We start from the raw sequence: 16,269 nt of genomic DNA on the forward strand, positions 1-16,269 counted from the left end.
AGGGGAGACCTTATTGCTCTCTACAACTACCTGAAAGGAGGTTGTAGCGAGGTGTGGGTTGGTCTCTTCTCCTTGGTAGCAAGCAATAGGATGAGAGGAAATGGGCTCAAGTTGTGCCTGGGGAGATTTAGATTGGATATTAGGAAAAATTTCTTCACGGAGAGAGTGGTTAGGCATTGGAACAGGCTGCCCAGGGAAGTGGTGCAATGACAGTCCCTGGAAGTATTCAAAAAACGTGTGGATGTGGTGCTTAGGGACATGGTTTAGAGGTGGACCAGGCAGTTAGGTTAACAGGTTGGACTCGATGATCTCAGAGGTCCTTTCCAACCTTAACGATTCTGATTCCTCCCAGCTGCTGAAGGATTGAAGTTTCCAGTGCTATTTTTTAATTGCCTCCAAGGACTGCAGGAGCAAGCAATGCCCTGAGTACAGAGCTATGTTTCTACTAGGCTGTGTTGGTGCTCAGCATCAGGTTCTCTAGCAAAGGTGTTGGCTGGACAACATCCACCCAACAGAGCTAATTGAAGTGGTGGGGGCTTCCTCTCTTTTTTGGAGGAAAAAAACGACCAGCAGCATCTAATCCCATCTGGAATTGGCCCAGTTGCCTACTTTATATTGTAATGCTGGTAAAGCCCTGGAGGAGTTAAAGCTGGGATCATGAGGAGTGTGGCTGGGAGTCAGCTGGGGACTTTGATGGTGGGGAAGGTCTTGGTGGGGAGCAGAAGGTAGTGCGGAGCAGCAAGGGCTGTCCTGGCTGCTGCAAGTTGGAGATGTGCACCTATGTTAGGGTTGGGTTCTGGGACAGTGTTTCAGAGGCTTTATTGCTCTCTACAACTCCCTGAAAGGAGGTGGGGGTTGGTCTCTTCTCCTTGGTAGCAAGCAATAGGATGAGAGGAAATGGGCTCAAGTTGTGCCTGGGGAGATATAGATTGGATATTAGGAAAAATTTCTTCACGGAGAGAGTAGTTAGGCATTGGAACAGACTGCCCAGGGAAGTGGTGCAATGACAGTCCCTGGAAGTATTCAAACAAATGTGTGGATGTGGTGCTTAGGGACATGGTTTAGAGGTGGACCAGGCAGTTAGGTTAACAGTTAGACTTGATCTCAGAGGTCTTTTCGAACCTTAATGATTCTATGATTGTATGACTTGGTGGCTTCTCTTCTGTGCCCTGTACTTGGCAGGGTGTGCTCATGGTCTTGGGCAAAGCCTGGGAAGCAGTGATCGGTGCTGTCTTCTAGGTCTGGGCAGCTCTGCTCACCCAGGAGGTCCCATGCATGGGGAGAGTGCCCTGGATGTGTCTCCAGGCAAAACCAAATGTCTGCGTGCAGCTCTTTCTGCACCCTGGTGTCTTTTCTCCACCATAAGCTTTGAGTACCTTGACTGAGGCTGGACCAAGCCTTGGATGTACTGGCAATTAAATTTAAGCAGGAGATTTTTGAGTCGCAGTGTGATGAGTAGAGAGCCAGGGAGTCATCCTAGGTTCGGCAGAGACCTTTTCACCCTGTTCAGCCTAATTGTCCTCTCTGTCCCTCCAACTCCTTCATTAGTACAGAGGAACATCAGTTGGGGTTGCCTTCCTATCTGATATGGGTGCTTCTGCTGGCAAGTTGGGTTTAGGTTATCGGCTTTTTTGAAGTCCTCTTGAAGTCACACCAGAGTGGATCTGTCCCACAATATTCACTCTTCCTTGACTCCCACACTCCCCAATTCATCTTTTGGCTTAATCTTGCCTGAGCCCTTTTGAATTGCCTGTGGGATGTAGGAGGAGAACTTGTGTCTATGGACAGTTGTTTAGTTGGGGTTCCTCTGGGGTTTTGTTTTTAATAAGATCTACCATCCAGCAGCAATAGAGATTTTGGGTTCCTTTCAGGGTGGGGTTCTTACCTTAATTTATAAGAAAATGGCATTTGTGCTTTGCTTGTTTTCATTATGCCTGAAGAGAGGAGTGAAATGTGGCCCAGGCATGGAGATAGTTTTGGGTGAGGAATAAAGCGTGAGCTCTGTTACAGAGGAAGATGTGATGGGTGAGATACCAAAACAATAGGAAAAAGAGAGATATGGAAAAAATATGTGATACCACGGGATGGGGCTTGAAAGGGTGGTTGGGCATTTGGGAGATGGCTCGTGAGCTGCAGGTGAAGGATCTGACTTGGAGATGGCTGGAGGATGAGCCTCAGCTGTGGGGAGGGAGGAGAGGAGCCTGTGGGCAGGAGGCAAGGGGATCATCCTGGTGATGGACTCTGGGGAAACCCTACAGCATGGGGTTGATGTGATGGAGGGGTGCCTGAGCTGGAGGAGCAGGAGAGGACATCCCTGAGTGTGGGGTGCAGCAGAGGTAAGAGTGGACCTCATGGCCAGTGGTGGGGCATTGGAAAACACCATGTTTTCGAGCTTTTCTTTGGAATAACGATGGTGAAAAGTTTTTAAGACTTTATTTTTTGGGTGAGCACAGCTGGGCCTCTGCTGTAATCACAGCCCTTTGGGAGATGGGGCTTGGGGAGAACCACCGGCATGGGCACCATGGCCAGTGTGCTTGGTGGCACCTCGCGCAAGGGCAGCGCGAGCAGGGCTGGAGGACGCTGCCTGCTTCTCCCTGTTCACAGCATTTCCCTGGCAGCTTGCTGCACGGAGCAGCAGAGCGGGGCGTTCCTGTGCCCTGACTTTGCCAGCCAGCAAAACCCAGCACCGGGTGGCTTTGTGGCCATGATTCGTCGTTAAAAAGCAACAAGCAGGGAGAAACCTGGGGAGCATAAAAGTACAAGCCTGGTGTTAAACCAAACCAGATGCTGCTCAGGCCATGATGCCCCGTGGTCCATAGGAGCGAGGATGTGGAGGCGGTCGCCCGTAGCCTGCATGGGGGCAGTGGGGAGGGGAGGGACCGGCGCAAGCCAGAATAATCCCTTTTTAGGTTTTTTTTGTTTTTTTTCTGGAGCATTTCTGTCTCGCCCCTGGACTAAAGCAGGATAGTGCAGTGTGTCATTTCATCCCTGGCAGCTATTCAGTATGGCACTGTGTGGGCTCTGCCACCCCCTCCCCTGCCCTGGGCACAGATTGCTCCTTGTTCCAGTTGTCTATACCACCCAGGGTTTCCTTTTCAAGTTTTTTCACACCCTTTTATAGCTGTGCAGAAGAAAGCTTTAAAGCCACACAACTAAGGAACCGAGTAGGCAGGAGGAATATCTTTAAAAACTGGGCATGTTTCTCTGCTGAGCCATGGTGATGGAGATGGGCTGGGTGAGCTCTGGTGATGCCCTGCACAAAGGCGATCAGGTTCAGCCCTTAAATAAGCTCCTGTCTCGTAGCCAAGAGGGCAGCTGCTCATGCGTGCTGTGTATTGATGAGTCTTTAAAAATGAGAGCAGCTGCAATTTTAGGTCCCAGTCCAGGCACAGAGGCAGACTGAGGACTGGATCCTGAGTGGGATGAATCTGAGCTGGAGAGCACTGGTTGCCCTTGCTGGAGAGCTGGCTCAGTGAGGTAGCCCTGATGGTGAAAGCATCAAATATGGTGGTGTCTCCTACATTTTGGGGATGAGGGAGAAATCCAGATTTCCTGATCCGGGCACAGAATCAGCATTAGGGTGTCCTGCTTTCTGTTTTTCTTGAGCTGATTTGCAGCTCATTTCACCAAGGAACCATCCCATGGGCAGGACCTTTTGCCATCACCAGTTTGCTTAGGTGGCAATCAAATAAGTGACCTAGAGGCAAGCAGAAATTCATTACAGCCCTCATTTAGCATGTGATAAAATGCACTGTATACCTTGTCTTTTGGTCAATAAGCTGTATATCACATAGAAGAAGTGCACAAGTCGATGTCTTTGCATCAAACGAAGGCTTCTTGCAGACTCCTTTTTGCTGGAGTCTCTTGGCCTGGATGCCGGATCGCTGCTCAAATGATGGGGAGTGATATTGTTAAACAGTAACTGGTTACTGAATTATTTAGCTGCACAATCCCTGTAGCAGCAACACCACCAGTGAATGTTGAACTTGCAATTGTCTCAGCTGGGAAACAAATACAGGGTGCTGCAAACTCAATGGAGCCCAGAGGCAGAATAATTCTGTAGAGACTGTGCTTTAAAAAGAAGGTTTATAGTTATTTTGTTGATGACTGCCTCATGCAGTGGGAAGTGTATGCTAATCGCTTATTGGCTGCTGCCTTTTAATTTGTAAGCTGAATTCTGCTGCTTTTCTAGGGAAAAGGTAATGTCAATCCGTTGCAGGTTCCCCAAATTAAAGGCCAGCATCTCCCTGCACCTTCTGAATTCAGCAGTGTTTGCTGTAGATGCAGTTGAGCTGTAACTCATGGGCTCCTGACCTGGGTCCCTGGAGGAGACAGGCTAATTCACAAAGCAACCTAACTTAGCAAGCAGAAAACCCCAACCAAAACAGGTGCTATGTCCCCCAAAGCCTTGTTGCAGCAGCTTGCAGCTGGTTGAAGACCACCAGCTCTTTCCATGCACGGTTCAAGACCAGGTGTTGCAGTGGCAATGCTCTTCCTGCACTAACCTAGAGCAAAACCTCACCACCCACAATTCTCTCCCCAGTTTTCAGCTTGGCCATCGCTGAAAGTCCTCTGCCTTTGAGGTGCACCTAGAAAACCCACCAGCAGATACTGTACTGGCAGAAAACACACTCTCGGTTATATTTGCCTGCAAGTTGCAGCCAGCAGAGCCAGGCAGGAGGCTTTGCACGCTGGTGCCTCTTAGTACAAACTCCACCACAAGTGCAGCCCTTCACTTAGAGCAGTTCCAGTTCCTCCCCTGCCAGGCAGTTTCTTCTGTTCCTTTTGGTGTCTGTGTGTGTAGGAGTATCTAAGAACTACCTGGTGATGCTTCAGGGTTTGCTTTGAATTGGCCTGTGATCTGGCAGCTTAAACGTATTTCTCTCATGTAGGTGCTGCCTGTGTTCTCAATGTGGTGCTCAGGAAGGATGGCGTGACCCTGATTCAATGTGTTAGATGCTCTTCTCTAAATTATTTTGCTTTTGTGGATGGAGGGCAAGTGGGGGGGCGGGGGGGGGGGGGGGGGAAGGAGGTGCAGGCTGTTTGCAGGGGCTTGTTCACAAGCTGCTTGTCCCAGCAGTGCCTGGTGTTTGCTGTGGGATGGGCTGTTCCCTCACCACTTCATTATTTGAGTTCGTTTAGCACTGAGGAATTGGAAGGTTCCCCTAATTTAGGGATGGAGGCTGTGCTATGGCACACCCCAGAGCAGCAGTGGGTCTCCATGAGCATCCCCAGGGACCAGCAGCTGAAGCTTTCCCATCCCACCATGTAGGCATGACTGCTGGTAGATGCTCTGTTGACTTTTCCAATCACAGTTTGATTATTGCTATTAATCAGTTATTGACTTGCCCCGGTGCCTGGCACACCCAGCACTGGAGCAGGGCTCTGCTTTGCTACATGGGGCATAAATATTCTGCTGGAATGTCCCAAAGAGCTGATTTTTCTACTGCCTTGCTCCCATCCGGTCCCACGGCAGGAGGTTTGATGCTCACCAGTCCAGCCCTGCTTTGCTTTTCCTCGCCTTCATGCAATTCTGTTGATGCTGTGTAACTGACAGCAGGATCCAACCCTGTGATTCAGACCTTCCCATAGATGCATAGATTAATCTTCCTAATGGAAGCTGGGCCTGTGACAGCTGTGACTTTCAAACCTCTGTCTGTCTCAGTACCAAATAAACCAGGGAGATCTGGAAGGCTTGTAACTTCCTGAGCAAGTGATATATAAAGCAAAATAGTTATAATTAACTTCAAAGCATGAAACAGTCTGTCTTTCAAGAAAAAAAAAAAAATTCCTCCCTAGGCTTGGGTTGAAAACAAGTGTTTTTCATGTCACATTAGCTGTGCCTTTAAAAAAAAAAGTTTTTTTAAATTCTGAATTGTAATAGGTAACTGATAATGAAGTTCTTCCTTTCATAGGAACAGTGTGGTTCTGTCACTGGGGCGAGCTGCTTGAAGCCTGCGTGTTTGGAAACAGGGTGGTGGTTGTGTAAATCAGCATGCGGTTACTTAATTAAACACAATCAAGGCTTTGTGAGTCTCTGAAGACTGCAGCATCGAGTAATGGCCAGAGGGGGCAGCAGGGCTGCTGCTGGTGCAGGGGATGGAGATGGAGCCTTTTGCACAGTTCCTATATCTATACGTGCCTTGTAGCTGATAGAGGTGAGCGTGGTATGTATGGATGGAGAGCATGGGAAGACCATAAGGACCTTTAGACCTTGCCCATCTCCCCATATGGATTTTTAGGAGCGCTGCATGGACCCCATGCATGCACCCCAAGCTTGAAGTATCTGGCTGTTGCTTTCCAAGCACCATCTGGCAGCTCCAGCTTTGCTGCCCCACTGTCTCCTTCCCGCATGGAAACGCGAGGTGAGGAGTTTCTTCCGAAACAAACCCTGTATTGGCAAGGCGGCCCCGTCTCAGTTTCGTGCGTCCTTGCCTTCGGTGTGGGGACGGTGCTTGCATCCCAGGAAAATAATATGTATCCAGGAGGCCAAGACAGACAGTGTCTGCCTGCTTTTTTATGACCATTTGTTGTTCTTCCCAGCCATCAATACTATTCCTTTAATAAAGGATGTTTTGATCTCTGTAGGGGATTTCCTTACTTCTCATGGTTAAAGCTAAGGTGGTTGGCAAAGGGAAGACCTAGAGAGACCAGGGGCTCCTGCTCTCTGCAGCCCTTTTCATGGCAAATTTTAATTTAGATCCTCATTCCAGTTCAGAACTGGGGTTGATGAGCAGGTTTTAAACTGAAAGAGGGTAGATTTAGATTAGATATTAGGAAGAAATTCTTTACTGTGAGGGTGGTAAGACACTGGAACAGGTTGCCCAGAGAAATTGTGGATGCCCCATCCCTCAAAGTGTTCAAGGCCAGGTTGAATGGGGCTTTGAGCAACCTGGTCTAGTAGAAGGTATCCCTGCCCATGGCAGGGGGGTTGGAACCAGATGATCTTTAAGGTCCCTTCCAGCCTGTGATCCTATGAAAAGGACTGTTAGATTTTAGTGGGAAATGTAGGCAGTGCATTTCGATGAAAGGTGAGATGCTCCAGCTGATAGTGATCTCCCCCAGGACTAACCCAGCAGCTGGTCTCATCCTGGTGACTTCAAGCACAGATGGTGGCCCCCACCACCCCCAGGGCCCTTTGAAAACCCTACCAGGAACATTGGGTAGGTGCAAATAATTCAGTCCAACGCTTGGGACAACAGCATCAGCACTCTACTTGAAGCCCCAACTCCTGGCATCAGATGCTGGCGTGGGTTGTCTGCTTTGGCTGGTGGAGTGAAGGGGAGAGCAGGACGCACTTCTGCCTTCATGGTTTGAAGGAGAAGCTCATAAACTTGTTTGCCATGCAGACTTAGAGGCAAAGAAGTAATTTGTTTAAGCCATGGGAATTTTTTTTTTCTGGAAACTGTCAGAGGGATTTTGAACCTCCAGGGCTTGCAGTTCCAAGTGCAACAATTAAAGTTTGGGGTATTTAGTGAACTCTGCATAGCTGTTTTTCCTCTTTCATAGTTCCATCATACCTTCTAATTAATTCCCTTTAATTGCTTTTAATTTCCTTTCCTCTTTATTTCTCCCTCTCTATAACTAGTGCTGTCATCCTTTTAGTTTGCCTTTCATGTTGGAGACTCTCTATTTTATTTTGTTTCACCCACATTGTGTCTTGCAGCTATTCCATTCCTGGAAAGCTCTGTCTCTGGAGATAAAATCTAAGTGGATTCAGAGAACCTAAAAGGGTCGTGTGCTTCATGGCTTTCTCTTCAGTAATATAGGAGATATACAGAACATAATAAAAGATCCATCCTCCTTTGAAAAGGGCCATTTTCCATCACCTGTATTTTTGTGGAACTGTCACGCCATGGATGCTCTTAGTCACTGGTGACAAGATAAAGAGCCTCCTGATATCTAATGCTGGTGGGTGTCTGAGGCTGAAATGGGCTCTTAGGATGACACACCATCTCGCTGTATTTTGATTTACTCACCGCCACTGTCCTGCCTGCTTACCCAGCAGTCGTGTCCCCCCCCCCCCCCCCCATTCCCACTGCTGGGAGAGCTGGCACAGGGGCTGGCACCTTGCTGGCAGCCGTGATCCCTGCCTGGATGGAGGGGATACAGGGAGGGTGGCAGGGTGCTGTCCTCAACCAGATGAGTATCTAGCTCGTTATTAAAATTTTGACATTTGTCTCTGATAGCTCTTGGTTTTTATGTGCAGTAAAGGGCACGGTGCATTTTGATTGAGGTACTTTCTACCCAGTCAAAAAAAAAAAACCCAAAAAATAAAAGCAAGTGAAACTGCTGACAAATGCTCCGAAGAATCCTAGAGACTTGGATCCAGCCCTTCTTTGCATCAGTCTTTAATAGTTAGACTAGTTATCCTCAGGGTATTCAGGCCCCTGAGCTGGGAGATGGAGATAGGAAGCAGAATGAAGCCCCAATAATTGAAGAGGTAACAGTCAGCAACCTGCTCCTCCACCTGGATGCCCACAAGTCCATGGGGCCAGATGGGATCCACCCAAGTATACTGAGGGAACTGGTAGAAGTGCTTGCCAAGCCACTCTCCATCATTTACCAGCAGTCCTGGTCAACCGGGGAGGTCCCAGCTGACTGGAAGTTAGCAAATGTGACACCCATCTACAAGAAGGGCCGGAAGGAGGATCCGGGGAACTACAGGCCTGTCAGCCTGACCTCGGTGCTGGGGAAGGTCATGGAGCAGATCATCTTGAGCGCCATCACGCAGCACGTGTGGGACAACCAGGGGATCAGGCCCAGCCAGCATGGGTTCATGAAGGGAAGGTCCTGCTTGACCAACCTGATCTCCTTATATGACAAGGTGACCCGCTTAGTGGATGAGGGGAAGGCTGTGGATGTTGTCTACCTGGACTTTAGTAAGGCCTTTGACACTCTCTCCCACAGCATTCTCCTGGAGAAGCTGGCTGCTCACAGCTTGGATAAGTGCACTCCCTGCTGGGTAAAAAACTGGCTGAATGGCTGAGCCCAGAGAGTGGTGGTGAATGGAGTCAAATCCAGTTGGCAGCCGGTCACGAGTGGTGTTTCCCAGGGCTCAGTATTGGGGCCAGTTCTGTTCAATATCTTCATTGATGATCTGGATGAGGGGATTGAGTGCACCCTCAGGAAGTTTGCAGACGACACCAAGTTGGGTGGAAGTGTCGATCTGCTGGAGGGTAGGAAGGCCCTGCAGAGGGACCTGGACAGGCTGGATCAAACTGTATGAGGTTCAACAAGGCTAAGTGCCGGGTCCTGCCCTTGGGTCACAACAACCCCATGCAACGCTACAGGCTGGGGGAGGAGTGGCTGGAGAGCTGTCTAGCAGAAAAGGACCTGGGGTGTTGGTTGACAGCCGGCTGAACATGAGCCAGCAGTGTGCTCAGGTGGCCAAGAGGGCCAATGGCATCCTGGCTTGTATCAGGAATAGTGTGGCCAGCAGGACCAGGGAGGTGATAGTGCCCCTGTACTGGGCCCTGGTGAGGCCGAACCTCGAGTACTGTGTTCAGTTTTGGGCCCCTCACTACAAGAAGGACATTGAGGTGCTGGAGCATGTCCAAAGAAGGGCAACGAAGTTGGTGAAGGGTCTAGAGCACATGTCTTCTGAGGAGTGGCTGAGGGAGCTGGGGTTGTTTAGTCTGGAGAAGAGGAGGCTGAGGGGAGACCTTATTGCTCTCTACAACTACCTGAAAGGAGGTTGTAGCGAGGTGTGGGTTGGTCTCTTCTCCTTGGTAGCAAGCAATAGGATGAGAGGAAATGGGCTCAAGTTGTGCCTGGGGAGATTTAGATTGGATATTAGGAAAAATTTCTTCACGGAGAGAGTGGTTAGGCATTGGAACAGGCTGCCCAGGGAAGTGGTGCAATGACAGTCCCTGGAAGTATTCAAAAAACGTGTGGATGTGGTGCTTAGGGACATGGTTTAGAGGTGGACCAGGCAGTTAGGTTAACAGGTTGGACTCGATGATCTCAGAGGTCCTTTCCAACCTTAACGATTCTGATTCCTCCCAGCTGCTGAAGGATTGAAGTTCCCAGTGCTATTTTTTAATTGCCTCCAAGGACTGCAGGAGCAAGCAATGCCCTGAGTACAGAGCTATGTTTCTACTAGGCTGTGTTGGTGCTCAGCATCAGGTTCTCTAGCAAAGGTGTTGGCTGGACAACATCCACCCAACAGAGCTAATTGAAGTGGTGGGGGCTTCCTCTCTTTTTTGGAGGAAAAAAACGACCAGCAGCATCTAATCCCATCTGGAATTGGCCCAGTTGCCTACTTTATATTGTAATGCTGGTAAAGCCCTGGAGGAGTTAAAGCTGGGATCATGAGGAGTGTGGCTGGGAGTCAGCTGGGGACTTTGATGGTGGGGAAGGTCTTGGTGGGGAGCAGAAGGTAGTGCGGAGCAGCAAGGGCTGTCCTGGCTGCTGCAAGTTGGAGATGTGCACCTATGTTAGGGTTGGGTTCTGGGACAGTGTTTCAGAGGCTGGTGGAGAAACTTCTTTGGGCTAATCCAGATGCTGGAATAGAAAGAAACAGCTGAGTTTGGGTGGAAACCATGATAGTGGAGTGAGCAGCGGGAGGATCGTGGTCCTGGGACTTCAGGGTGCCAAGAAGAGTGGTGCTAGATACAAATTCATCTTCTGCCACCAAAAAGGCTGACTCCATGCTACCTTGGAATTTTAGTATGGATTATTATTATTATTATCATACTAGCAGTCTGAATAGTAGTAGTAGTAGGTAGTAATTTAGCCTTGCAGCATCCCCAGCCAGTCTTCCCTGAGTCGGTAGCCTGTTCTGATGGGTGGCCGTCACAGTGAGATGGTGGAGCAGAGCAGGTGGGAGATGCTCAGGGCTGGTCTGTGACCTGCAGGGTCTGGTTTTGGAGAACCTAGCAGCTTGAAGTCCTCTTTTATAGGGTGGTGCAGGGCTGTTAAGGAGGTCTTGGTGAACTGTCCCTTTTTGACAGGGGAGAAGTATTACAGCAAATACTGCCCTGTCCAGGTGGGATCAAGCTATGGCCAGGAGTTGGTGACAGCCAGGTTAGCCCTGGGGCTGTCCCCGCTGTCTAGGAGCCCTGGACTGAAGTGACTCTGGGCCAGGCAGTCACCAAGATGTAATATTTTGCAACGAGCTGATCCGAGCACTCTGTGTCTTTGCATTTGTGGATGAATCATCCTGGCGAGAGCCGAGAGCGAGTGATCTCTGGAGGCGCTGAGATGGCAGCAGTGCAGGTTGCTGGCAGCCCCAGGCTGAGGGCAGTCGCGGGGGACTCTCCTTGTCCCCATTCTGTCTGGGCACGTCCTTGTGGCTGAAGCTGGGGCTGAGATCGGGGGGGCTGAGGGAGAGCAGCTGGCTGCAGACTTGGCCCCTGGCCCCAAGTGTAGCATCTTTTTCTTGGGACTTTGGGGAATCATAGAGTTACAGAATGGTTTGGGTTGGAAGGGACCTTTAAAGGTCATCTAGTCCAACCCCCCTGCAAGGAGCAGGGACATCTGCAACTAGATCAGGTTGCTCAGAGCCCCATCCAACCTGAACTTGAATGTTTCCAGGGATGGGGCATCTACCACCTCTCTGGGCAACCCATTACAGTGTTTCACCACCCTCATCGTAAACAATTTCTTCCTTATATCTAGTCTGAATCTACCCTCCTTTAGTTTAAAACCATTACCCCTTGTCCTATTGCTACAGGCCCTGCTAAAAAGTCTGTCCCCATCTTTCTTCTAAGCCCCCTTTAAGTATTGAAAGGCCGCAATAAGGTCTTCCTGGAGCCTTCTCTTCTCCAGGCTGAACAACCCCAGCTCTCTCAGCCTTTCCTCATAGGAGAGGTGTTCCATCCCTCTGATCATTTTTGATCCCTCCTCTAGACCTGCTCCAACAGGTCCAAGCAGCAGGACCTGGAGATCCTTCTCCAGGGTGTGGGGGGGAGATGCACGTCTCCTCTTCGGCATCTCTGTCTGCAAAAAAAGGCATCGCAAGAAAGTTTTGGGGAGCCAACTGTGGACTACCACCCATCCAAGAGCTTGGCAGACCCTCCATCAGATAGGGTGCTTTATTTCCTCGGTAGGAACCAGGTCAGCTTCTCAGCCAAGCACCCCTTGGTGCTGCACTCCCGACTCTTCCCACTCCCATCTTAATAGCTGTAAAGATCAGGGTTGCCAAGGTCTTCCTGTTGCTATAATGAGATTAGACAGGGCAGAGCGCTGCATTCCCTCCGCTGAGGGGAGAAAGCACTCCTATCCCTTCCTTGGGCTTCACCAGCGAGCTTTTTTTTCCTTCCACCAGCAGCTACTAATTGCACCTGAAAGACATGCTACGTATTTCATCAAAATTAATATTTCATAGCCTTTAAAAAAAAAATTATCAAGGCATTTTCTCCTGGAATCAACTTAAGAGACTCTCCAGCTGGAATGAGTTTACAGCGCTAACTGTGAAGTTAAAATATTTATCTTCATAAACACATCACTTGAGCCATGCTCTTCCTCGCGGGGTAATTATCAAGAGGCATGTTAGTCCAATCAGCAGGTGCCTGGGAGACACAGATTTGCCTTTTGCTTCTGGGCGTGGTGAGGAGATGATTTATTAAATGAATTTGAGAGCTGCAAGTCTGGCCAGACCTTTGAGTCAAACCGCTGTAGGAAAAAAACCCACCAGCCAGAGCATTTGTAGGCAGAAGATGGGGCACAGTCGTTTCAATACGGTCAATTATTTGCTAATGTGGAGGTGTCCTTCCCAAAAACTCCCGAGGATGTACAGTGACTGAACCAGGGACCGTCGAATTGCAGGAGGTAGTTTTTATTTTTGTTTTCTTAGTTTTTATTTTAATTTTCTTGGTGTGCCTGAGGACTTGGGTTGGTTTATATAAGTATTTGAGTGAGATTTCCCCGAATGTAGGAGTGCATGGCTTGGGGGATGGCACATTGTCCCTCCTCTCCACCTCCTTTTTTGGGTTTAAAATGTTATTTTTGAGGCCATAAAGTTTAACCCTCTATAGCCTGGTACCAAACGTGCCCTGGAGAGGGATCTGTGTGATCTACTGTGTGTGTGAGATGGAGGGTTTAGGTAATGGTATGATTTTTGGACTTGAGGCTGTATTTTGTGTGTATTGGGTGCTGGTACCCCAGGACGTGGAGTGGGGTGAAGGACACGTGTTCTCAGGGTCTTCTGGACATGTTGCTGCAGGGTGCATATCCCAAAGCTCACATCTTTGTTTGGGGGGCCAGAGGTGTTTGTAAACCTCTCCAGTCTTGAGACTGGTGAAGAACGTGCAAGGGAAGAGCTAGTGGTAGCCACGTAGCCTAGGAGAAGGTCCTTGGCTGGTGGCGGTGGTAGCCTGGTGAAGATTGTTCAAGCTGAAGGTCTGTCGCTGTGTTTTTCTCTCTGAAATCCCCTTCTGCTGCCGGGGCCCCCATCAATCGTTTACGCAAACAACACAAGCAATGGCACACGACCTGACTGATATCATTCCAGGGTCTTGCACCCCAGTCGATGCATGGGGCTCACCATTTGCTGCAGCTTTGGAAAGCTGGAGTGGGATTTGCAGAAGAGGTATCTGATGTCTGCCAAGTTTCTCAGGTTCAGAGCAGAGAAGTGGAAAATGCAGGTGATGCCTGGTTTGTGGCCTGGGAAGGGTCTGGTTTTCCATTCTCTGAGCAGATAGATGCATTCTTAGTGAGGATTGAGATACATTAGTCTTCCCCTCCAACAGAAAACTTAAATTTTTAGTAAAAATTTAGAAAATGGATCTCCTGAGCAGCATTGCAAGTTATGCAAAGAGAACTGTTATCGGAGATCCAGTTTTCTGTAGGAAACCAGTTCTTAATGGATATTTTCTGATGGGTCCCAATTTGTGCTGCTGTTGACGCTTGCCTGCTGTCTGCCCTTGTCTCCTTGACTCACCATCTGCTGAACTTCTCCCAGATGTGCAGAGGCTTACAGCCAGAGGGGGTTGTCAGAAGATCTTTCCCTTAGTTTGTTTGCAGGATTTGCTGTAGCAAACATTGCTCAATGTTGATTGCCTGGTCTGCTCTACTTAAGCAAACTCATATCTTGATGCTCTCCTTGCACTCACCACTGCTCTTCCCTCATGGTCAGGCTGGGAAGCACTGGCTGGTGCTCTCCACATACTGTGTTCACACATTTTTCCTTAGCTCTGTCATGACTTAATCTGATCATCATTCAGTGGTGATGGCTAAATGGCATGGAGTGTGCTCAGCACTAATCGCTTGCAGGAGATGTATTCAAAGGTTACATCCTGGTGGTAAATGTCATGCCCTGTGCAGTTAAATCAGGGCTGATATTTATGTGATCATGCTCCACCGTGCCAGGTGGAGAGCTCTCCTCCCAGGGAAACCCAGATATTTTGGTGGCAGCAGGATCTAACCCCCATTTCTGGGAAGTTTTATTGGCTTCTTCCCTGCCCTTTTCTGGCAGATGGTTCCTGCTGCCACTTGGGTTGCAGCTGCCACAATGAGCATCCTTGGTTTACAGCAACAGGGACATTTTGAAGGAGCAGCAGCTTCTGCTTCACCATGGTATGGCCAAGAGAGTGAAGCGTGACATGGTGGCATCACGGTTAGTGCCCCGGATAGGCAGGGGGAGGCTGGACCTGGCCAGGAGAATGGTTTCTGGTTCAAGTCCTGCATCTTTTCGATATAAAACGGTGGGGGGACTCCCCTGTACGTGCTCCCCGTCTGGCTCCTGTGCTGGTGGAGGAGCTTGGTGGAGGTGTGGTCATGCATGTGGAGGGGACCGGCTAGAGCCTTGGCCCTGGCATGAAACCCACCCATGGGCATCCAGGGGAGAAAATCTCTTTCCCGAAAGCCACACGAGCTAAAGGGCATGATTGCCCACAGTGGAGTGGGTTTATTATGTGTTTCAGCGAGAAGAGTGTTTTGGGATTGAATGAAACTTGGTATAAGATGCTCTCAGGGGTTTCCAGGGATGTGCAAAACTTACTGGGATTTTTAGGGAAGGACCAAGGGTGCAGGAAGGGAGGGATCAGAGTGGGCTGGGGAAGAACACACAAGGGAAAATAGAGGGAAAAGAGGATAAAAGCAGCTTCCCTGGATGTGGGGATAAGGAGGGAGGGTCACAGCTGGGGTGAATACTAGATTTGATGTCTGGGGAGGGTGTACTGGAGGCTGGATAGCAGGAAACTAGCAGAGATGATGAAGAGGAGGTCAATGGTGGACCAGCAGCGGGAATGGAAAGGAAAGTAGCAGCAACAGGCTGCAAAGGAGCAGTTGCATAGGGTGGTCTCAAACTACCGCACAGACCTTTGAGTGTGGGGCACGTCATACCTAGAGTACTTAATCGTGCTTACAGCTGCCAAGGGGCAGCAGTTGGTTGGTCCACCAGCACATAGGTACCAGCCACGATGAAACAATCCATGTGTTGCTGCTGCATGGGGAATGTGGAAAAGAGCTGGGATATGGTGGGAGAGAAGGGATAGAGGGGAGGATATGCTCCTAACTGCCTTCAGGATCATAGGGGGCACTTGGAGCTGCTCTTGGTTATTCAGGTGTCCAATTTTTTGGCCTTGCGGCTGGCCCTGCCAGCTGTGGTGCTCATCTCCTGCTTCCCTAGTGGTGCCAGAAGACATGCATTATGTATGGCCGCTAAAACTCTCACCCTGTTGCTTCTGATTACAGAGAAATTACAGGTTACTGGGCCAGACTGTGCAGCCGGTGATATCTGTGGGGCTTTGATGCCCTGAGCAAAATTCAGTCAATGATGCATTACTAAGTGCAGGTGCTCGGCAGCAGCCTGACCTCAGCCCCGGAGCTCCTGGTTTATCCAAAGCCTGGATTTCACAGGGAATTTGCAAGCCCCAAGACTTCCCTCAAATCGTTTGCATAATTTTTTTTTTTTTTTTTTTAGTCCTCCAAAGCTTTGGGCAAGGCATGTGTTTTGGCTGCTGTTTCCCATGACTCAGAAGATAACTAGCAGTTGGCTGTGCTCACCTGGTTTGCTTGCTAAAAATGAATGGAGAGCAGTTCAGGGGTTTGTTTCCTGCAAAGACAGCTTCTATTTCAGTCAAGTTCGTCTCTGATTATGGACTGTCAAACCTCAGAAATTTCTAACTGTCTGTCCACTCTCAAATTTTTATTTTTTAAATAGTAAAGGAACATAGCCCTTTTTTAGTAGAAAGCCAGAAATATTCATAAGAGCAGGTGGATTTTGGAGGACTCGTCATGTACAGCAGATGAGGATATGTGCCCAGGTAGCAATGTAAACTTGGTGAGCAGCCCAATTTTTGGCAGTAGACAGTAAGCACTGAG

Source organism: Platalea leucorodia (assembly GCF_965183815.1).
Source record: "Platalea leucorodia genome assembly, chromosome: W".
In the NCBI taxonomy this organism is placed as follows: Eukaryota; Metazoa; Chordata; class Aves; order Pelecaniformes; family Threskiornithidae; genus Platalea; species Platalea leucorodia.